We start from the raw sequence: 25,651 nt of genomic DNA, 5'->3' as shown, positions 1-25,651 counted from the left end.
ACCTTTGTTTCTTCACTCTCTAATCTCATATTAAGTAATATAAGAGGAATTGACTTCCTATCAGAGAATATAAGTATCTTTACATCTTAATGTTTGTTACAGGATATCAAGGAAATGGTAAACTTTATTCAAAGTTTTTATCTTCTCTTCTGGATAAATGGCTAATGCATTTTAAGTTCTATGCAGGGTATTTGTATCATGATAAACAGAATTATGACCTTGTTATTATCTTTATTAGGAGATTAAGTATGGTTTAAGGAGATGCATAAGCATGCCAGATAGACTTGGGGTAGACTTGTGATGGTCAATTTTATGTGCCTGTAAGACTGGGCCATGGAGTGCCTAGATATTTGGCCAAATATTAATCTGAATGTTTCTGTTAGATTGTTTTTGGATGAGATTAATATTAAAATTTGTAGAATGAATACAGCAGATTGCCCTCCAATCAGCTGAAGACTTGAACAAAAAAGTTATCCATCCTCTCTTCCTGGCTGTCTGCCATCACACTGGGATAACACCTTTTTTCCTGCCTTTGGTTTAACTGAAATCCCAGCTCTTCCTGCGTCTTGAGGATGCTTCCCTTTAGAAAGGAACCATAACATTGGCTCTCCTGGTTCTCAGGCCTTTGACCTGGACAGGAACTAAAAGTTTAGCTATACTGTTGTCAGCTTGACAGATCACCCTGCAGATCTTGAAATTTGCCAGCTTCCGTGATTGTTGTTATTTAGTCGTTGAGTCGTGTCCAATTCTTTGTCACCCCAAGGACTGTAGTAGCCCACCAGGCTCCTCTGTCCTTGGGATTTCCCAGGCTAAAATACTGTAGTGGGTTTGCCATTTCCTTCTCCAGGGGATCTTCCTGACCAGGGGTCAAACCCACGTCTTGTGCATTGACAGGCAGATTCTTTTCTGCTGAGCCACCAGGAAAGCCAGCTTCCATGATAGCATCAGCCACTTTCTTATTATAAATATATATACATCCTATTGGTTGCATTTCTTTGGAGAACCTTGAAAGAATTTTTGTACTTTGTTTATGAGGGCTGTTATTCTATGTGTCTTGTAATATATTTGTAAGGATTACCTGTGCAGATTGTGTTGGCCTCATCAAATGAATTAGAAAATATTTTCTCCTCTTCATTAGCTGAATAATGTTTCAAATTGCTGTTTTTTTCACTAAATGTTTGATAGAATTCATTAGTGAATTCTAGAGTTTTCTTTGAAGGATTTTTTTTAATAGCAAATTTTTTTTTTGACAGGTCTAAGTGTACTCAGAATTTATTTACTCTCACTTCATTTTTCTAGAGAATTATATTTTGAAAGAATTTGTCCAACATATAAGTTGTCAAATTTATTGGCATAAAATTGTTCATAATATATCATCATTACCATTTTAATATATTAATATATGTACTGATAATTCCTTTTTTTAATTCCTGCTTGGATAATTTAGGTTTTCTCCTATGTTTATATGATCAGTTTTTCCAGGTACTTTTTAATTTAAATATATTCTAAGAATCAGTTCTTATTTTGTTAATCTTCTCTGTTTCTGTATTTTCTGTCTTTATCATATCTGTTCTCTTCTCAATTTTTTTCTGCTACTTATTTTAAATTCAATTTCATTGCTTTCTTAAAGTGAAAACTGATGGCTTATCTTAAATCTTTAAATTTTCCAGTGTAAGTATTTAAAGCAAAAGATAACCAAAAGTCATTCTAAATATTTTTTCTTAGCTACATCAAACCTATCTTGATATATTTTATTTATTGTAATTTAGCTCAGAATATTTTATATTTTCCCCTATGATTCCTTCTTTACTTCATGAGTTAAAGTGTGCCCTTTAACTTTCGATTATTTAGTGATTCATAATGCAACTCCATTATATGAAAATAATAATTGTCATATGATTTCATTCTTTGAAATTTAATGATATATGTTTTATAATTAATGTATGCCTATATATCTCAATGAACAATTCATGTTCATTTGGAAAGAGTGCATCTTGTAGAGTCGTATGATATAATTTTTTATCATTGTCACTTAGGTCAAGATGGTTGATAATGCCTCTTAGATTTTCTGTATCTTTTATGTCCTAAATAAATTTTTACCCAACTGCTATATTATTGAGAGAAAATTACTAACATATTCAATAACAATTTTACTTTCTTTCTTTCTTTCTTTTGCTGTTTCTCTGTTCTCTCAGATTCCTTATTCTTCTTGGAGCTGTTGTCAGCTGATGAGTATCTTTTTGATATATTTACCCTTTTATCTTTATGAGATGCTCAGATTTATCTTAATTAATGTGCTTAGTCTAAATAAAGACTTTTTTTCAGGGGCTAACTTAATCCATCCTTTTACATTCAGTGTATTTGTTTCTTTATATTTAAAGAATGTCTTTTATAAATAACACATGGCTGGCTATTGCTATTATATCCAGACTGACAATCTCTTCCTTTTAATTGTAGTGGTTATTATAGTTATATTCAATGTAATTAATGACATGACTGGATTTAAGTCAATGATTATGAAGGGTTTTTCTTCATCAATTTTTGTTTATCTACCCATTCCTGATTTTTTTGGAGGGGGGTATTCAAAAATCTGATATTCCATTAGTATTTCTGCTATATCCCTTTGCATTATTTTTAGAGGTTGTTCTGAATATTATAAATTATTTTCTTATCATAAATTACTTAGAGCTACCCCTGTACTAACTCAAATAAAATATTGGAAACTTGCAACAATCTTGTTGCATTTATTGCCCCATCTCAATAATGTTGTGCTGCTATTGCTATTGTGTGAAACTAGACATCGTATATATATGTACAAACAATTATAAACCTACTTGATACAGTGCTATAATTTTCACATTAAGCTATTCTAATTCTTTTAAGGAAAGATAGGTAGACATTAATAGATAGGACTACATAGCTTTAGATTTTACATATATAAATATATATATATAGTATATTTATCCACACATTTATACTTTAAAGAGATATATTTACTCTTTCTTATAGATCCTACTACCTGGTATCATTTTCCTTCAGCCTCAATACCTTCATGTGGCATTTCTAGTAGTATGGGTCTTTAAGCAAAAAATTCTTTTATTTTCTTTTTATAAAATATCTTTATTTTACTTTCATTTATGAAATGTACTTTTCTTATATATAATTTTGTGTAAGTAGATTTTTGAGCATATTTTTAAAATTAAAGTTTAGTTGATTTACAATATTGTGCCAATCTCTGCTGTACAGCAGTGACTCAGTTATACACATATATACATTCTTTTTAAATTTTTTATGGTGTTTATTACTGTTTATCAGAGGGTGCTGAATATAGTTGACTGTGATATATGTTAGAACCTCCTTGTTTATCTACTCTAAATGTAATAGTTTGCATCTACCAACCCCCAATTCCCAGTCCATCCCTCTCCATCCCCCATTCCTTCTTACATTTTTCTCTTTAACTTTTCCTTTAGTACTTTGAAAATATCAGTTCCTCTGTCCATGAAATTTTCCAGGCAAGAATACTGGAACGAGTTGCCATTTCCTACTTCAAGGGATCTTTCCAACCCAGGGATCAAATCCACATCTCTTGCATCTCCTGAATTGACAAGAGGATTCTTTACTATTAGCACGACCTGGGAAATCCCATATTACATGTATGTTAGAGTTTCTGCTATTGTCCCACAGAAACTTGTTCAAGTTTCTTCTATTTCACTTCTCTTTGTTCTTTTGATTGGATAATTTCTATTAATCTTTCTTCAACTTCACTAACTCTTATACCACCTCAAACCTGTTTTAAAGCTCTTCCAATAGATATTTCATTTCCATTATTGTACTTTTCAAGTCTATAATTCTCATTTTTCTTTTTTTTTCTTTTTACTAGTTTCTATTTCTGTACTGAGGTTCTCCATCTGTTCCACCACTGTGCACATATTTATCTTTAAGAACCTAAACATATTTGTATTTTTTAAAAAGTCTTTGTCTGCTCATTGCAACATCTGGCTCACCCTGGGGTTTGTTTCCATTGATTTTTCATGAGTCAGGGTCACATTTTCTCTTATTTTTACATATCTACTCATTTTTATTTGGATGCTAGACATTATGAATTATACATTGTAAAGACTCTGAACTCTATTATGTTTATCTTTGGAGTGTTTTTTGAATAGATTTAATAATGTATATTTGCCGACTAAGGTCCATCTAGTCAAGGCTATGGTTTTCCCAGGAGTCATTTATGGATGTGAGAGTTGGACTGTGAAGAAGGCTGAGCACCAAAGAACTGATGCTTTTGAACTGTGGTGTTGGAGAAGACTCTTGAGAGTCCCTTGGACTGCAAGGAGATCCAACCAGTCCATTCTGAAGGAGATTAACCCTAGGACTTCTTTGGAAGGAATGATGCTAAAGCTGATGCTCCAGTACTTTGGCCACCTCATGCGAAGAGTTGACTCATTGGAAAAGACTCTGATGCTGGGAGGGATTGGGGGCAGGAGGAGAAGGGGACGACAGAGGCTGAGATGGCTGGATGGCATCACTGACTGGATGGCTGTGAGTCTGAGTGAACTCCGGGAGTTGGTGACGGACAGGGAGGCCTGGCGTGCTGCAATTCATGGGGTCGCAAAGAGTCAAACATGACTGAGCGACTGAACTGAACTGAACTGAATAAGGTATAATTGAAATACAAATAAATATACATATTTACTGTGTGTAGCTCAGTGAGTTTGGACTTAGGCAAACACCTGTGATTGTGTCCCCACAATTAGGTGATATATCCAACAGAGCGACTTTTAAAAACTTCTAGCAAGCACTTAACTAGTCAAAATGTCTTCTCTATGTTGCTGGCTGCTGAAATCTTGACTCAGTAATTTCAGCTTCCACCATTCTTTGGTTCTGTTTTCTTTTGTTTTCTGGCTCCTCTGTTTTCTCTGCAATTAGTGGTCAGCCAGGATACTGGGTTAATTTTACAGATTTAATTTGGGGCTCATCCTCTATGTAGTCCCTTCCCTTTCAAGTTTTTCTCCCAAATGTTCTGACTCTGCCAATATCATATGTATATTAATAGTGTGTCACACTTCAAGCATATGAAGTTGTGTCTTTCTGCTATACTTGATATTTTTAGTCAGACCCACAAAAATACCGAGTCTCACCTCTTCAGCTCGTCTTTCAAAAGTATCTTCTGCTCCAGTTTCGGCCGGTTTTTAGTCAGTCTTCAGTGCCTTCAAATAATACTTGGTTATTTTATTTTTTTAATTTTAAGTTTGATAACTGTTATCAATGGGAAAGTTGTTCTAACTATCCCATAGAAATCAAACCCCTAAAGCTTTTATTGTCACTCTAAAGGCTGACCATTCAAGAATCACAAGAGTCAACAGTGTTTATTTTTTTATTTTTATTTTTATTTTTTTTCCTTTTATTTATTTATTTATTTGTCTTTTTTTTATTAATTTTTTATTTTTTTAAAATTTTAACATCTTTAATTCTTACATGCGTTCCCAAACATGAACCCCCCTCCCACCTCCCTCCCCACAACATTTCTCTGTGTCATCCCCATGCACCAGCCCCAGGCAAGCTGCACCCTACGTCAGACATGGACTGGCGATTCAATTCTTACATGACAGTATACATGTTAGAATTCCCATTCTCCCAAATCATCCCACCCTCTCCCTCTCCCTCTGAGTCCAAAAGTCCGTTATACACATCTGTGTCTTTTTTCCTGTCTTGCATACAGGGTCGTCATTGCCATCTTCCTAAATTCCATATATATGTGTTAGTATACTGTATTGGTGTTTTTCTTTCTGGCTTACTTCACTCTGTATAATTGGCTCCAGTTTCATCCATCTCATCAGAACTGATTCAAATGAATTCTTTTTAACGGCTGAGTAATACTCCATTGTGTATATGTACCACCGCTTTCTTATCCATTCATCTGCTGATGGACATCGAGGTTGTTTCCATGTCCTGGCTATTATAAACAGTGCTGCAATGAACATTGGGGTACATGTGTCTCTTTCAATTCTGGTTTCCTCGGTGTGTATGCCCAGCAGTGGGATTGCTGGGTCATAAGGTAGTTCTATTTGCAATTTTTTAAGGAATCTCCACACTGTTCTCCATAGTGGCTGTACTAGTTTGCATTCCCACCAACAGTGTAGGAGGGTTCCCTTTTCTCCACACCCTCTCCAGCATTTATTGCTTGCAGATTTTTGGATCGCAGCCATTCTGACTGGTGTGAAGTGGTACCTCATTGTGGTTTTGATTTGCATTTCTCTAATAATGAGTGATGTTGAGCATCTTTTCATGTGTTTGTTAGCCATCCGTATGTCTTCTTTGGAGAAATGTCTATTTAGTTCTTTGGCCCATTTTTTGATTGGGTCGTTTATTTTTCTGGAATTGAGCTGAAGAAGTTGCTTGTATATTTTTGAGATTAGTTGTTTGTCAGTTGTTTCATTTGCTATTATTTTCTCCCATTCAGAAGGCTGTCTTTTCACCTTGCTTATATTTTCCTTTGTTGTACAGAAGCTTTTAATTTTAATTAGATCCCATTTGTTTATTTTTGCTTTTATTTCCAGAATTCTGGGAGGTGGATCATAGAGGATCCTGCTGTGATTTATGTCTGAGAGTGTTTTGCCTATGTTCTCCTCTAGGAGTTTTATAGTTTCTGATCTTACATTTAGATCTTTTATCCATTTTGAGTTTATTTTTGTGTACGGTGATAGAAAGTGATCTAGTTTCATTCTTTTACAAGTGGTTGACCAGTTTTCCCAGCACCACTTGTTAAAGAGATTGTCTTTACTCCATTGTATATTCTTGCCTCCTTTGTCAAAGATAAGGTGTCCATATGTGTGTGGATTTATCTCTGGGCTTTCTATTTTGTTCCATTGATCTATATGTCTGTCTTTGTGCCAGTACCATACTGTCTTGATGACTGTGGCTTTGTAGTAGAGCCTGAAGTCAGGCAAGTTGATTCCTCCAGTTCCATTCTTCTTTCTCAAGATTGCTTTGGCTATTCGAGGTTTTTTGTATTTCCATACAAATCTTGAAATTATTTGTTCTAGTTCTGTGAAAAATGTGGCTGGTAGCTTGACAGGGATTGCATTGAATTTGTAAATTGCTTTGGGTAGTATACTCATTTTCACTATATTGATTCTTCTGATCCATGTACATGGTATATTTCTCCATCTATTAGTGTCCTCTTTGATTTCTTTCATCAGTGTTTTATAGTTTTCTATATATAGGTCTTTCGAGAAGAGCTAACACCTATCCTCCTCAAACTCTTCCAGAAAATTGCAGAGGAAGGTAAACTTCCAAACTCATTCTATGAGGCCACCATCACCCTAATACCAAAACCTGACAAAGATGTCACAAAAAAGGAAAACTACAGGCCAATATCACTGATGAACATAGATGCAAAAATCCTCAACAAAATTCTAGCAATCAGAATCCAACAACACATTAAAAAGATCATACACCATGACCAAGTGGGCTTTATCCCAGGGATGCAAGGATTCTTCAATATCCGCAAATCAATCAATGTAATTCACCACATTAACAAATTGAAAAATAAAAACCATATGATTATCTCAATAGATGCAGAGAAGGCCTTTGACAAAATTCAACATCCATTTATGATAAAAACTCTCCAGAAAGCAGGAATAGAAGGAACATACCTCAACATAATAAAAGCAATATATGACAAACCCACAGCAAACATTATCCTCAATGGTGAAAAATTGAAAGCATTTCCCCTAAAGTCAGGAACAAGACAAGGGTGTCCACTTTCACCGCTACTATTCAACATATTTCTGGAAGTTTTGGCCACAGCAATCAGAGCAGAAAAAGAAATAAAAGGAATCCAAATTGGAAAAGAAGAAGTAAAACTCTCACTGTTTGCAGATGACATGATCCTCTACATGGAAAACCCTAAAGACTCCACCAGAAAATTACTAGAGCTCATCAATGAATATAGTAAAGTTGCAGGATATAAAATCAACACACAGAAATCCCTTGCATTCCTATACACGAATAATGAGAAAGTAGAAAAAGAAATTAAGGAAACAATTCCATTCACCATTGCAACGAAAAGAATAAAATACTTAGGAATGTATCTATCAACAGTGTTTAATAAGTGTATAATGCATTTTAACAAAACATAAACCCAGGAAGAATCTGAGGGACTTGATTGTCTCTTTTTCATGAGTTTTCTTCAACCACAAACATAAGAAATTGTACCAATTATTTTGTCTATTTTCCCCCAGACATTTTACAAAATAATTAGGACAAATCTGAAAGGACAAATTTTTGTTGAAAGAAAAGATTGTGGCAATGTATGAAATCCTGCCAAATACCAGTTATTCCCCACCCTCTATTTCCCAGGTGCAGGTAGTTAAACAAATCAAAGTTATAGAAAATTCAAGTCTGCTTTTGTAATTGATAGGCATGACCTATTTTACCACATTAAGTCCCCCAGTATGTGAAAAACTTGTAAAAAAGAATTGGGGCCAGCTGTTCCCTCTTTGTACTGAAGGCCTAAAAGGAGGAAATAGATCAACTGTTGCATTGGAGATTAAGACCAACTATATAAGAAAATATTTCTTAGGGTTGAAAGTGATTAAATTTTTCAATGGGCAACCAGTGTTGGTGTTTGAGGGAGTGTTTATGTGTGAGAGAGAGTATGTCTGTGTGTGTACATGTGTTTGACTATCTCTTCTGTGTTTTAAAATGATAGTATATGCTTTTATCTTGTGTGAGGTTTCAATCAAAGCACTGTCATAATGGGTCGTATCAAATATCTAAAATATACCATTTTAAAATTGCCCTTATTTTTCAAAATGCATAAGGACCATCCAGCATAATAATGTGGCAAGGTCACCCATTTCAGTTAATTGGGACTTTGGATTCCTTCAAAAAAGGATAAGTTCAACTAAGTGCCAATATTGTTTCATATCCTTGTCATACTACCTCAAGCAATGCACTAACTAGTCATATAATTAGTACTTAATACATACTCAAACGCCAGAATATTTAAACCAGTGCGGTGAAAAATAAACAGTGGGATCAGGAGAGCTTGTTTCAAGACCCAACTCTTCCATAGAAAGGCAGGGCTATTGAGAGTTTATTCTCTGCGTTGCTACTGATCTGAGCCTCACTGTGCATGGGCCTATTTTAAAGGTATCCATGGCTGGGGGCACCACAATGTCCAGCAGTTCCTTGGACTGGAGAACACTGAATGCTGCTCAGGGAGGTCTGTGAAAGTCATCCTTCTTCTGCTAGACACTTGCCATGGGCTTTCAGTCTTGTTACTAAATAAATAGGGTTAAATTACTTATGAAAATAGGGCTCGAGTGTGTTTCTTTGACCACTTTCAAAACATATGTCCTAGGGTTTATTAAGATCTGTTTTTCCCTCAGTTCAAATTGGTTTGAGCCAATTAAAGGGGAAACAGCTAAATTAAAGACAGCTAACACCTCTATTTGTGCTGTATGGCACTGTATTAATCTGCTTGGGCTGCCATAGCATAATAGCACAGACTAGATGGTTTAAAGTTATTGAGACTTATTTTCCCACAGTATTAGAGGCTAGAAATCTCAGATCAAAGTGCCAGCAGGGTTGATTTCTTCTGAGATCACTCTTTCTGGTTTGAAGATGGTTGCTCGCTTGCTGCCTCTTCACATGGTTGTCCCATGTGCAAGTGCCTGTACCTCTGTGATCTGTCTCCATGTTCAAATGTTCTCTTAAAAGGGCATCAACCAGATTAGATTATGATCCACCCTCAGGTACTTTGCCTTAATCACGTCTTTGAAGGCCCTATTTCCAAATACTGATATGTGGGTTAGGGCACATCCCAGTGTCCTCATTTAACCTTGAGTGAGTGAAAGTCGCCAAGTCATGTCCAACTCTTTGCAACCCCAAGGACTGTAGCATTAACTCTTTATAGTCTGTGTCCCCAAATACAGTGACATGTAAAATGCTGAGGGCTAGGACTTCAATATATGAATGAATGGGAGACGGGGAGGACAAACAGTAGAGCTCACAATAAGTTCCAGATCTATCTCTAGCCATTTCGGCACAATAACAAACATAACTAAAGATCTATTCAAAAAGGCACTTAAACAATTGAAACTATTGAGAAACTACACAGTATAATTTATACTTTTGCTTCTCTGTCCCCGCTATATATATTTTTAAATTTTCTCTGCTCTTTCTTTTCATAGCGGAAATTTCTAAACCACATTTGAAATACCAAAATGAATAAATACAATCATCCATTACCGAAGTAATGGAATGCCGATGTTGTTCAGTTGCTAAGTCGTGTCTGACTCTCTTGCAACCCCATGGACTGTAGCCCACTCAACTCCTCTATCCTTCACTATCTCCCAGACTTGGCTCAGATTCATATCCATTGAGTCAGTGATGCTATCTAACCATCTCATCCTCTGCCACCCTCTTCTCCTTTTGTCTTCAATCCTTCCCAGACTCAGGATCGGTGGTCTGAGTATTGCATCAGGTAGTCAAAGTACTGGGGCTTCAGCTTCACCATCAGTCCTTCCAATGAATATTCAGGGTTGATTTCCTTTAGGATTGACTGGTTTGATCTCCTTGAAATCCAAGGGACTCTCAAGAGTCTTCTCTAACACCACAATTTGAAAGCATCAATTCTTCAGTGCTCAGCCTTCCTTATGGTCCAACTCTCACATCCATACATGACTGCTGGAAAAGCCATAACTTTGACTAGATGGACCTTTTTCAGCAAAGTTATGTCTTTGCTTTTTAATACTTTGTCTAGGTTTGTCATAGCTTTTCTTCCTAGGAGCAAGTGCCTTTTAATTTCGTTGCTGCTGTCACCATCCACAGTGATTTTGGAGCCCAGGAAAATAAAATCTGTCACCGTTTCCACTTTTTTCCCGTCTGTTTTCTGTGAAGTGATGGGACAAGATGCCATGATCTTAGTTTTTGAATGTTGAGTTTTAAGCCAGCTTTTCCCCTCTCCTCTTTGACTCTTATCAAGAGGCTCTTTAGTTCCTCTTCACTTTCTACCATTAGAGTGGTATCATCTGCATAACTGAGGCTGCTGATATTTCTTGTGGCAATCTTGATTCCAGCCTGTTAATCATCCAACCCCAGCATGTCACATGGTGTACTGTGCATATAAGTTAAATAAGCAGAGTGACAGTGTACAAGGTTGTTGTACTCCTTTCCCAATTTGGAACCAGTCAGTTGTTTTAGGTCGAGTTCTAACTGTTGCTTCCTGGACCACATTTTGTCAGAACTCTCCACTGTGACCTGGCCGTCTTGGGTGGCCCTGCATAGCATGGCTCATAGTTTCACTGAGTTATGCAGGTCCCTGCACTACCACAAGGCTGTGATCCATGAAGGGGTGAATATCAACAGCTTTTGAAAATCATAATTGAAAAAAATGATGTGGAAATATGCAAACAAAACAATATGAAGTAAAATTAATACCAGAAAAAACTATCTACTTATTATAGTCCTACTAACAACCTTCTAAGGTTCGTATGAGGATGAAACTCATTATTATATATAAAACACTTGGTAGGTTTTAAGCCTTAGGTAAGTTATTCATACATGATAACTTTTATGACAGCTTTTTATTATTACTTGTATTATCATGTAGAAGGAGGATTTAAAATTTTTACCATTCATGTGATTGTCTTATTTTCTAGTACAGTACGTAATCTTCAGCTGTCATTCATATTTCAGATTTCCTTGTACAGGCTCCTCTTTTGTATTCAACATCTCTACTGAGGCAAGAGTGTCACAGATGAGTATGAAGTTTTAAGTCTAGCCTACTTATCAGACTTGAGAATTTCTTCAAAGGTTGCTTTGTGATTGAAACTGAGAGGAATACTCTTCTTCAGCAGGCACTATTGACCAGTTTGTCAAAAGCACACTAGATACAAAGGACTTGAATTGCACAGTTGTTTGGGGAAGGCTCTTGCAACCTGTACCATCATTAGTCAGGAAGAAGTTGTTCTAATATTAATCAAGCCCCCTAAGGATGTTGACAAGGATAATAATTCTTTTCCAATGTGCTCATATTGTTTCATGTTAAAACAAAGCTTTGGGAAAGAATGCACATTTTTAATAGAAGCTATAATTCTATGTGAAGGGTTATCTGAATAGTTTGCACAAGAAATGAAGTTATAGAACTTATTCCTCTGAGGAATTGAGGAGGAAATGAAGTCATTGAGGAAACAAAACCAAAGTCCTATCATCCTTTGCAGTAGAGGTTTGTAAGGACTCAGTGAACCTTGTGGAACTTTTGTCCAGGGCTTCCCTTGTGGCTCAGCTGGTAAAGAACCCACCTGCAATGTGGGAGACCTGAGTTTGATCCCTGGGTTGGAAGATCCCCTGGAGAAGGGAACAGCTACCCACTCCAGTATTCTGGCCTGGAGAATTCCATGGACTGGATAGTCCATGGGTTCACAAAGAGTCAGACATGACTAAGTGACTTTCACAACTTCTGTCCATAAGTCCATGGGCTTCTCTGAAGAGAACAAACTGGGATTATTAATCTGTAGTTAATATGACTACATAGCTTTATAAAAAATAAACAGCACTATAGCCACCGAATCCTTCAGGTATTAATATATACAGTTTTTAAAAATGACAAGTCATTAATGTAAAAAGGCTATATAGCCTCATGGATAACTTTCACCACATTGAGTATGAATGATTATTAATAAATCTTAGTTGAACTAGTACAGTTCACTTGCCATCATACTGACTGCATGAGATATGTAAAATTCTGCCTCAATTTGTTTAAACATATCAAAAGTGTATAACTTTCCTGGGTAAGTTTTTGGTCCCTGCATTCTCTAGAACATTACCAGAGGCTTGAGAGGGGCTGAGGTTTGTCCTAGTTAGAGGCCTCCAGGGGGTAGAACTATGTCTCCTCGTTTGACTCTAGCTTCCTTTGAGTACCTTGTCACCACTGGATCTCATAGGGAAAATACGAAATCCCCAATCGATTTAGAAATAGATTTAGACCCAGAAGATAGCCAATTAATGCATCTCAATTTTCCAGAAAGCCTGAGTACAAGCAAGTAGCCCCCAAGGCCCCAAGTAATGATTGCTATTTCCAACTTCATTCAGGAGAAAAAAAAAGCTGGAAGCAGCCTTGATTCCAAGAGTGTTTCAGGCCACTGATTTTTATCACCCAGGTAAGAGTCATTTGCAACTAATGTATAGAATCACAGCCTCTTAGAGCTACAAGCATCCATAGAGAAAATCCAATCTAGAGCTCTCATTTTACAGATGAGCAGACTGAGGCCTATAGAGGTTTGGGGACTTGTCTGAGGTCACAAACTTGTTAATAGCTCAGCTGGGATATTGATCAAATGTACCATTTCTAAAAGGCTTAATAGTGCTTGAAAAGCAATTGATTCTCCTAAGTAGCATAAACGCTTCCCCTTCAGTGTTACTTGCACTATTGTTTGTATAAAGTACAAAATTGTATTTCAGCCCAGCTCCCTCTTGAGACAAAGGAAAATTAATATTAAAGCCAAAAGGTTTTTTGTTTAGAATTGGATGCTGCTTCAAGCAAAGCAGGGCTTAAAACAACTCTACTGATGAGTGTCTCATGTTCACTTCCAGAAGCAAGGATGGGAGTGGGGAAAAAGATGCCTGCCAAGATCATGGATAAAAGAGATTGAAGGGCCTTGAGTGCTTTTTTCTCAGAGGCAGAAAAAGCCCCTTTCTTATTTTGAAGAGTATAACTGCAACTTGGCTTCTGGATTCAGGGGTACCTTCCCCCTGCTTTACTGACTATGGCAGATTTGGGAGACTCTCTGGCACTCGGTGTCCAATCACTTATCATTTGTACCTCTGTTTACATTGGAGAATAGGGTAGCATTTGGGCAGGAAAAAAAGTGATAACTTATCATTTTTAAAATAACTGTGATATCTGGAATCATAGCAAAGAAATAGTCAGACATAATTAAAAATATGTATATATAGACAATAAAACCCAGCATCTTTGACCTGGGTTTAATTTAGTTGAACCAGTTTGATTACTGGAGTCATGTTAGTAACAAGACTAGCAATATATTCTACAGGTTTAGAGGGTGTCGATAAAAAGGGTACCTTGTGGAAAAGCAATGTACAGCAGAGAAATAGAGGTCTCAGCGTCTCTGTTCCACCCTTAATTGAATTAGAATTTTCAATTGAGAAGGGAAGGTTAAAATCACAGTCTCACATTTGGTCTCCAGTAAGCACAGAAGCTGGAATGTTAGGTAGGATTTCACTGCCATTGTTACCATTGCCCACTGTTCCCTGAGAACAAACCACCAAAGGCCAAAGAGAGGGAAGTTTATCTGTGTGAGAGGTCAGCAGTTTGCAGGGCATGGGTCTGTGTAGAGGTGGTGAGAAATTATTACAGCTGCTCCATTGCATTGCTTTCTCAGCTGTAAATGAGGCTTCTCATTAATGAATCATGCACACAGACTGCCAGGGTCTCAGCATTAATTGGCACTAATGGGAACATCTTATGGTTGAAGGGAGAGCTATGGGAACCACTTTAAGTCTGATGATATTTGGAAGGGAGCTTGGACAATTTACCTTTTCCATGAAATTCTAGAGCAGCCGTACATAGCACACTTTCATTCCAAACCACAAATAAATCTGCAGAAAATCTATCAAATTCTTCATGAGAGAGATAGAATATCAACAAGTGTTTCAGTGAGATTTTCCTTTCTGCGCCATGCGTGGCACTGACAGAGTGTTTGAAAATGCTTTTGAGTGCACCATGCATGCTAAGGCCTAATGTAGTGTATGTAATTTGTTTTATTCCTTTGAGATCATTCAGCAGGGACTCAGTGCAAGTTAGCCCTGAGGATATTTTGACCAATAAATTTGTTTTAAAAATGTGTCCGTCCATGATAGTGCACTGTTATTCCCACAAAATAGGCTGATGCAGAAGTTTCATCTGAGCTGCCTAGAATGTTTTGTCCTTTAAGTGGAAGTGGTTTGTATTATTTCTTTTTTAGCCCCCACAAAAGAATCCCTTGTAATTAGTTTTGTGATGTTTGGCATTGAGGAATGGATATTCACACTGTTGGTATAGATCAGATCTTTTCAGATCATGGAGTAAATTCCACTTCCCGGAACACCACAAGCCCATACTACACTTAAGAATGAATAGGAAGAAGGCATGCCTGCCTTCAGTTGGGGGCACCCACACAAAGGCACAGTTTGCAGACCCCGCTGGCTTCTTCTGTCATGTGCTCTGGTGCAATGCACAACCTGTACAAGGTAAATAATAGTTTAGATATCCTCTTTGTGAATGTTAGCACCTCTCTGACCCAACAATGAGTCAGTGGAAGGGACGCAGAACAAGCAAGTTGATCTTATAAAGAAAAACTTAGGGCTGAGAGATGGTGTGGAACAGGTCTATGAGGGAGACACAATAATGACATAATTTTTAGTAGGGGAGAATGTGATAGAAAATTTAAGATCCACATCCCTAAAAGCTATTTGTTATCACATTTTCAATGCAATTTTATATGTATGCATATAAATAAACACTATGACAGCAACCAGGACCTCTGTAAAATTTCATCATACAGATTCTGTGCAGAATGCTTCATCAATAGTCTTAGACAGTAAAGAATCGGCCTGAAGTGTGGGAGACCTGGGTTCGATCCCTGGGTTGGAAAGATCCCTGGAGAAGGGCTGGCAACCCATTTCAGTATTCTTGCCTGGAGTATCCCCATGGACAGAAGAGCCTGGTGGACTACAGCCCATGGGGTGACAAAGAGTTGGAAACAACTGAGCTACTAAGCATACAGCACACAATTCATTTTAAAAGCATGTGATTTCAGAAAACGGTTTAAACTGTTCATGAAAAACTGTGTAGGCTTTTCCAGACACTTCAGATATTCAAAAAAAGTCAGTCTTTCTTCTGAATATCAACTTGAGTTATGCAGGTTCACATTGTGTTGAAGTTGTGCTGAAATTTCCACTTGAATTGGCATTGTATTCAGTTCAGCTCAGTTGCTCAGTCTTGTCTGACTCTTTGCGACCCCATGGACTGCAGCACAGCAGACTTCCCTGTCCATCACCAAATCGTGGAGCTTGCTCAAATTCATGATGCCATCGAGTCAGTGATGCCATCCAAACCGCTGAGTCAGTGATGCCATCCAAACCATCAGATCCTGGGTCATCCCTTTCTCCTCTTACCTTCAATCTTTCCCAACATCGGGGTCTTTCCAAATGAGTCAGCTCTTCGCATAAGGTTGTCAAAGTATTGGAGTTTCAACTTCAACATGAGTCCTTCCAATGAATATTCAGGACTGATTTCCTTTAGAATGGACTGGTTGGATCTGCTTGTTGTCCAAAGGATTCTCAAGAGTCTTCTCCAACACCACAGTTCAAAAGTATCAATTCTTTGGCACTCTGGTTTCTTTATAGTCCAACTCTCACATCCATACATGACAATGGAAAAACCATAGCCTTGACTAGATGGACCTTTGTTGACAAATTAATGTCTCTGCTTTTTAATATGCTGTCTAGGTTGGTCACAGCTTTTCTTCCAAGGAGCAAGCGTCTTTTAATTTCATGGCTGCAGTCACCATCTGCAGTGATTTTGGAGCCCCCCAAAATAAAGTCTGACACTGTTTCCACTGTTTCCCCATCTATTTGCCATGAAGTGATGGGACCAGATGCCATGATCTTCGTTTTCTGAATGTTGAGCTTGAAGCCAACTTTTTCACTCTCCTCTTTCACTTTCATCAAGAGGCTCTTTAGTTCTTTGCTTTCTGCCATAAGTGTGATGTCATCTATACATCTGAAGTTATTGGTATTTTTCCCAGCAATCTTGATTCCAGCTTGTGCTTCATCCAGCCCAGCATTTCTCATGATGTACTCTGCATATAAGTTAAATAAGCAGGGTGACAATATATATCCTTGACATCTCCTTTCCCGAGTTGGAACCAGTCTGTTGTTCCATGTCCAGTTCTAACTGTTGCTTCTTGACCTGTATACAGATTTCTCAGGGGGAGGTAAGGTGGTCTGGTATTCCCATCTCTTTAAGAATTTTCCACAGCTTGTTGTGATCCACACAGTCAAAGGCTTTGGCATAGTCAATAAAGCAGTAGATATTTCTCTGGAACTGTTTTGCTTTTTCGATGATCCAGCAGATGTTGGCAATGTTCTCCGGTTCCTCTGCCTTTTCTAAATCCAGCTTGAACATCTGGAAGTTCATGGTTCACATACTGTTCAAGCCTAGCTTGGAGAATTTTGAGCATTACTTTGCTAGTGTATGAGATGAGTGCAAGTGTGTGGTGGCTTGAGCATTCTTTGGCATTGCCTTTCTTTGGGATTGGAATGAAAACTGACCTTTTCCATTGTATTGGGTTGGCCAAAATGTTCCTCTTGGTTTGTCTCTAAAATGGTACAGACATATCTGAACGAACTTTTTGGCCAACCCAAACTTCCTTGGACTCAGCCTGCCGTTATCACAAGTATTTTCTATCTCCAAGATCAGCTGCATCAAGATGGCTTACCATCTATAGCATGTTGGTGAAAACACCTGCTAACCAAGCAGAGTAATACATTCTCAGCAGGAACTCTCATCATCCTTGTTGTCCACTAAGAATCTCAGTTCATAGCACCTTCTTGCAAGCTGCCAGATCAGTGAATGACTCTCAGGTAACCAAGGTTCTTCAAGACAAGCCAATAAAGAATAAATAAAGCCATCATCCCAATTCTGTAAAAAAGTCTGTTTCTCCAAACCAGTTACACACTAGTTATTAGTTAACAGGTAACTAGTTACTGCTACTTCTTCATTCTTCTAACAGTATGAAGCAACAGAAGAAAAACAATCTGTGTATAATCTATCCTAGGACTTTCATATGTAGCTGATCCAACAGCCCCTTCTACACCTAGCATTTCACCCAGACAAAATTTTTTACAACTCTCTTCATCTTCAGATTTTGGAAGAATAGATATTTATCTCAGGAAACAGGAAATGATTACTTATTTTACATATTTTAAAGGCTTGATTCTGTTACTACCCACCTGCTGAGATTTCCAGTGACTGTCTGTCCATACACTCTTGAACAATTGAAAAATGTGCCACTTGTTGCTGTTGCCTCTGAAGTTTAGGGAATGATCCTTCAGGAGCAGGTTTTTATTCTGAAAGTGAAACGGCCACACTTTGCTTCCTTTTCAAATTCTTTGGGTCATTGTGAGTTACCACATCTTGATATAGAGCTGCTTCGATCTAGACTGGCCTCAGGGATTCTTGAAGTATCCTTGGGGGTGCAGAGGGACCTAAATTTTCTGTCAAATTGCAGGGCTCCACTGACAACAGCCTGGACATCAGCTCTTCCACTGTGGACAACACTGGTACCTATGCCATGGTTTTCAACTTGGCCAACTTGGCCAATCCTGCTCAGCACATGTGCCAAGTCTAGGTTGGTCACTGCACATGCACACAAATAGATACGTTTGACTGAGAGCTGAGGAAGAAGAAGGCCTTAGTGGCTAAATTATGTGTGGGTAAACCTGTTGATTGTATAGCTCCAGTGGTGTAATGAAAATTGTCAGTTTAGTTCCCTGAGGAGGTGGTGATCAACATCCCCCCAAACTATCTACATCTTTAATCAGTACAACCCTAATCATTTTTTTCTACAGTTCACTCATTGTCAGCAGTAAATATTTTCTTCCAGTTCATGTGATATATCACTGGAAAATAATGTAGGAATCTTTTAATTCTTCTCCTTCATTTCACAGATGAGAAATCATGTGTACAGCTCAGTGATGCATAATAATTATAGAGACTGGCCTAGAATCTAGGTCTCAGGATTAGAAGTCTGATTCACATTCTACCTATGCCATGCTACATGCCACAAACATACACCCATCACCCTCATTCAGGAGGTAATTTTAAGTCTAATATTCTGCATCTGGTATATCCTTACCCATACCCTTCCCACATTAATAGTTTTAACTTATGCCCTTTCTGTATCTTTTGAGGATAGTTGACACTCATGAATGTCGATGGAAATAACATTCCTCTTGATTAAGTACTTGTATTAGCAGACCTCTAAGTTTTATTTCATCTTAGGATCTAGCTTTACTAGCGTGGCAACCTCTCTCTCTTTTGCTTATTTAGCTACCTTTTCTTTCTCTATTCTTTTATCTTTCTTAAGGGACAATATAAAGACTTGTCTTTTATGGTTTTCAGTCCAGTGCCCTACTCCCACATCCCCATCCCTCCCCCGACTTTATATATTATACATACATGCTTGCTTACATATAATATTGTGCTGATATACTGGGTGTAACAGTACATTAGAATTAGTCCTCTATGGCTCCTTAAATTAAGCCTAGTGGATCCAATTAGAATTTGATGCTGCTTTAGTAAAGCTGTGCTTAAAATTGCTGTACTGATGAAAGTCGCATAATTACCTTTGGGAGCATCTTCTATTTGTGACTGGACTACTCATGAAATCCTGAGCAATTGCCAGACCTACAGGCCCCTTCTGGGAAAAGCTGCCAAGGCAGATTGCTATGCAAAAGGAGCCAAGCTTTTGGAATGTGACTTTAAGAATCTGGTTACAACTGATTGAACCAAGGATTTTTAGTCAAAGGAATATATTTATTGACTTAACATTGGACTAGCAACCTATAAGATGGCCAGTGAGGTTTCTCTAGATTTTTTAGTTAATAGTAAGATCTTTTGTCTAGAAGGGAGTTAATATAAGATATACCAGGAGGGGTGGTAGATACCAATATTAGAGAGAAAATAAAGTGGAAAAATAAAATAAATAACATTTGTCCCAAACATTTTGTCTTCCAAGTCATGATGGCCAAGTAGGAAATATTTGAGTTTTAGAGTTAGGTAGATTTGGATTCAAATATTTCATATTTTCTTTGAGTCTCAACTTCCTTCTTTTAAAAATGGAAATAATAATATCTTTTTCAAAGTATCATTAAAAATATTAAGTGATAAAGTATTTTAAAAGACAGAACATAATATATATCAAATAGACAAATATCCAACAAATGGCAGCAAATAAGGGAATAGCTCATGAATTGCTTGAACAGATTAAATAAGGTAACATGTGCTATGCTCCAGACATAGCATAGGCATCTATTTATAGTAAATGCTCCTTCTGTCCCATGTGATTCCAGGAAGTATAAAGACTTCCTTTAAATATCAAAGTAGATTTGAATTTCTGGTCTTCATTTGTTCATGTACTCAAGAAATGTTTAGTGAGAATCTACCATATGCCAGACTAGAATAGAAAGATAAATCAAAAAACGTTCTTGATATCTGAAAGTGCATAGTATGGATTTCAGAGAGACAGGAAAATAGGCAAATGCCATTTTAATGTGGTGAGTGCTATAACAGGGTATTCTGGTAGTATGCCTGGTTATCCAAGTTTTTGAAGATTAAAATCAATACATCAAGAAGCATAAATTCCTCTCCCAGAAACCAATTGGAAGGGTATACAATGCCTGGAAATGCAAACCGGCTACTGCACGTAAGACATACTTAAAGGAAGCTACAGTGTCTGTGAATGCTGAGAAGAGAAGAAACATATTTGGCTAGCAAAATTCAAAGGAGATGCCCATCAACAAGAAAACAAAAGCTTTCCTCCAACACCATCTGGCAAAAGAAAGGTCTGAGTTAATAGTAAAATAGCATCTTGTGCATTATAGCTTCTATTCTGATGTTTCCTGTGTTTTCCCCTCTTTTTAGATGAGGCTGAAATGAGAATATTAGCTGCATTCATCTCTCCATTCATCCAAATCCTCACTCCCTGTAAAGCACACCATATGTGAAAGAAAAGCTTTAAAAATACATAATGCTTCTATTTTCATCTACTTCCAGAAATAAGCACTATAAATTATGCCCAGCCACCAAGTAATATTATTGAGCATCTGTTCATGGCATTTAAATGTCTAAAGGGGCTAAGGTTATTTAGCTGAGAAAGGAGAAAACCAGAGTAACATTTGTGACAGTCTATTATTTAAAGGGCAGTAAACAACTATTTATCATACCCTCTTAGGAATGAATAAGAGAAAAGAAGCTTGCAAGTATACAAACTTCTTCAATATGAAGCTTATAATAAAACAGTGAAATAGTTATTTCTACTTGTCATTAATTACATTTATACACATATACCTATATACATAAAGAATTATAGAACCAAATTTTATATCAAAGAAAAAAACTGGGGGAGGACAACCAGAAAGTTTGAGAATCATGTTATTTTATAAACATATATTTTTAAAAGTTACCTACAAATCTATTTTCCTCAACCAACAAGTATTCATTGTGTAAATAATATGTTATCAGGCCAAGTATTTGAAGGATTAAAAAAAGTTTAAATTGTAATCCTTGCACTGAAGGAGTTTATAGTCTGTTGGGAGACAAAGTAAGTAGATGAAGTGGTAGAAAATATAATGCTATTGACGATTATATTCGGTAGTGGTTGTGTGATGTAGATGGCAACATTGCAGGTCTTCTGAAGATACCAGGCTTAGATTAGTTTGGAAGTCTTATATTAGTCTGGAGGCAAAGAAACTTGAATTGATATTTTATATTTTAAAAAAAAATTGTGCAATTTTAAAGGTTTCACTCCATTTACAATTATTACAGAATATTAGTTATATTCCTCATGTTGTGCGGTATGTCCTTGCAACCTATCTTATACCAAACGGTTTGTACATACCATTTCCTCACGCTTATATCACCACTCCCCCCCTCCCTACTGGTAATCATTAGCCTATTCTCTATATCTGTAAGTTTGTTTCTTTTTGTTATATTCATTAATTTCTTTTTTTTTTTAGTTTCTACATGTAAATGATATCATATAGTACTTGTCTTTCTCTATCAGACAGATTTCATCTAGCATAATGCCCTCCAAATTCACCTACATTGCTACAAATGGGGAAAATCCACTTTTAAGGATGTCTAGTATTTCACTATATACATTAATATACACACCACCTCTTCTTTATCTGTTTATCTGTTAATGGACACTAAGGTTGCTTTCATATCTTGGCAATTATAAACAATGCTGTTTTGAACATTAAGGTGCATGTATCTTTCAAATTAGTGTTTGTTTGTTTGTTTGTTTGATATATACCCAGCAGTGGAATTGCAGGGTCATACAGTATTTCTGGGGCTTTCCAGGTGATGCTATGGAAAAGAACCAGCCTGCCAATACAGAAGAAAAAAGAGACACAGATTCCATCCCTGTGTTGGGATAATCTCATGGAGAAAATGGCAACTCACTCCAGTATTCTTGCCTGGAGATTCCCGTGAACAAAGGAGCCTGGTGAGCTATAGTCCAAAGGGTTGCAAAGAGTTGGGCAAAACTGAAGCAACTTAGCATGCACAGTAGTTCTATATAGTTGTTTCGAGGAAGTTCTGTTAGTCACTCAGTCGTGTCCGACTTGGCAACCCAATGGACTCCAGCATGCCAAGCCTCCCTGTCCATCACCAACTTCTGGAGTTTACTCAAACTCATGTCCATCGAGTCGGTGATGCCATCCAACTATTTCATCCTCTGTCATTCCCTTCTCCTCCCACCTTCAATCTCTCCCAGCATCAGGGTCTTTTCCAATGAGTCAGTTCTTCACATCAGGTAGCTAAAGTATTGGAGTTTGAGCTTCAGCATCAGTCCTTCCAATGAACATTCAGGACTGATTTCCTTTAGGATGGAAAGGTTGGATCTGGTTGGATCTCCTTGCTGTCCAAAGGACTCTCGAGAGTCTTCTCCAACACCACAATGCAAAAGCATTCTTCGGCACTCAGCTTTCTTTATAGTCCAACTCTCACATCCATACATGACTACTGGAAAAACCATAGCTTTCACTATACGGACCTTTGTTAGCAAGTAATGTCTCTTCTTTTTAATACACTGTCATAGCTTTTCTTCCAAGGAACAAGTGTCTTTTAATTTCATGGCTGCAGTCACCATCTGCAGTGATTTGGGAGCCCAAGAAAATAAAGTCTGTCACTGTTTCTATTGTTTCTCCATCTATTTGCCGTGAAGTGATGGGACTGGATGCCATGATCTTAGTTTTTTGAATGTTGAGTTTTAAGCCAACTTTTTCACTCTCCTATTTTACTTTCATCAAGTGGTTGTTCAGTTCTTCTTCACTTTCTGCCATACGGGTGGTGTCATCTGCATGTCTGAGGTTATTGACATTCCTCCCATCAATCTTGATTTAAGCTTGTGTTTCATCCAAACCAGTATTTTGCATGATGTACTCTGCATATAAGATAAATAAGCAGGGTGACAATATACAGCCTTGATGCACTCCTTTCCCAATTTTGAACCAGTCAGTTGTTCCATGTCCAGTTCTAACAGTTGCTTCTTGAACTGCATACAGATTTCTCAGGAGGTAGGTAAGGTGGTCTGGTATTCCCATCTGTTTAAGAATTTTCAGCAGTTTGTTGTGATCCACACTGTCAAAGGCTTTAGTGTAGACACTAAAGCAGAAATAGATATTTTTCTGGAATTCTCTTGCTTTTTCTATGATCCAGTAGATGTCAGCAATTTGATCTCTGGTTCTTCTGCCTTTTCTAAATCCAGCTTGAACAAATGGAAGTTCTCAGTTCACATACTGTTGAAGCCTAGCTTGGAGAACTTTGAGCCTTACTTTGCTAGTGTGTGAAATGAATGCAATTGTGCAGTAGTTTGAATATTCTTTGGCATTGGCTGTCTTTGGGATTGGAATGAAAACTGACCTTTTCCAAACTTGTGGCCACTGATGAGCTTTCCAAATTTGCTGGCATGTTGAGTGCAGTGTTTTCATTGCATCACCTTTTAGGATTTGAAACAGCTCAGCTGAAATTCCATGAAAACATCTGTTATTTATGTCTTTTTGATGATAGCCATTCTGACAGGTATGAGGTGATATCTCATTGTGGTTTTGATTTGCATTTCTCTGATGATTAGGGATATTGAGCATCTTTTCATGGGCCTGTTTGCCATCTGCATGTCCTCTTTGGAAAAATGTCTATTCAGTTCTTATGCTCATCTTGCCCATTTTTAATCAGGCTTTTTTTTTTTTTTTTTGAAGTTGTATGACCTGTTTACGTACATTAGATATTAACTGCTTATCAGTCATAGCATTTGCAAATATTTTCTCCTATGTAGTAGGTTCAGAGAAGGCAATGGCACCCCACTCCAGTACTTTTGCCTGGAAAATCCCATAGACAGAGGAGCCTGGTAGGCTGCAGTCCATGGGGTCGCAAAGAGTCGGACACGACTGAGTGACTTCACTTTCACTTTTCACTTTTATGCATTGGAGAAGGAAATGGCAACCAACTCCAGTGTTCTTGCCTGGAGAATCCCAGGGACAGGGAACCCTGGTGGGCTGCCATCTATGGGGTCGCACAGAGTCTGACACAACTGAAGCGACTTAGCAGCAGCAGCAGCAGCAGCATGTAGTAGGTTGTCTTTTAATTTTGTCAATGCTTTCTTTTGCTATTTAAAGCTTTTAAGTTTAATGAGGTCCTATCTGTTTAATTTTGGTTTTATTTCCTTTACTCAAGGAGACAGATCCAAAACCATAATGCTGTATGTCAGAGTATTCTGCCTATGTTTTCCTCTAGGAATTTTATAGTCTCTAGTCTTACATTTAGGTCTTTAATCTATTTTGAGTTTACTTTTGTATATTGTGTTAGAGAATGTTCTGATTTCACTCTTTTACATGTAGCTGTCCAATTTTCCCAGCTCCATTTTGTGAAGAGACTGTCTCTTCTCCATTGTACATTCTTGCCTATCTTGTCATCTCAAGTGCATGGGTTTATTCTGGTTCCATTGATCTATGTGTCTATTTTTGTCTCAGTACCATAGTATTTTCATTACATTAGCTTTGTAGTATAGTCCATAGTCAGGAAGCATGATTCCTCCAGCTCTAGTCTTTCTTAAGTTTGTTTTGGCTACTAAGGATCTTTTGTGTTTCCATACAAATTTAATTTTTTTTTCTAGTTCTGTGAAAAATGCCATTGATAGTTTGATAGGGATTTCATTGATTCTATAGATTGCCTTGGGTAATATGGTAATTTTAACAATATTGATTCTTTCAATCCAGGAACAAAATATATATTTCCACCTGTTTGTATCATCTTCAATTTCTATGCAATGGATTTGTCATATGTGGCCTTTATTATGCTGAGGTGTGTTACCTCTGTGCCCGCAGACTGACCAAGATGGCGAGGTAGAAAAACACTGAGCTCCCCTCGTATCATGAGCTCCCCTCGTATCATGAGCACACCTCGTATCATGAGCTCCCCTCGTATCATGAGCTCCCCTCGTATCATGAGCTCACCTCGTGTCATAAGCACACCAAAATCACAACTATCTTCAGAACAGCCATGGGTGAAGAAGACCAGAAACTAACAAAAAAGATCTACAACTACAGACACAAAGAAGGAGCACCAACAAGACAGGTAAGAGGGGCAGATATGCAATACAGTCATATCCCATTCCCCTTGGTAGGTGACCCACACACTGGAGAATAATTTTGCAGAGGTTCTTCCATAGAAGTAAGAGTTCTGAGCTCCATATCAGGCTCTCAGGCTGGGGGTCTTGTACCAGGAAGATGACCCCTCAGAGCATCTTGCTTTGAAGACCAGCAGGCCTTAATTTCAGAAGACCCAAGAGATTGG

General features: G+C 37.5%; 1 pseudogene; it reads right to left on the bottom strand.

Moving 5' to 3' along the window:
- LOC102177634 overlaps window positions 1–25,303 on the bottom strand; it is a 60,252-nt pseudogene extending 34,949 nt beyond the window's left edge.

This window comes from Capra hircus, chromosome 10 (assembly GCF_001704415.2).
Source record: "Capra hircus breed San Clemente chromosome 10, ASM170441v1, whole genome shotgun sequence".
In the NCBI taxonomy this organism is placed as follows: domain Eukaryota; kingdom Metazoa; phylum Chordata; class Mammalia; order Artiodactyla; family Bovidae; genus Capra; species Capra hircus.
Note: the sequence above shows the minus strand (reverse complement) of the source record. Positions and strands in the feature narration are given on the sequence as shown.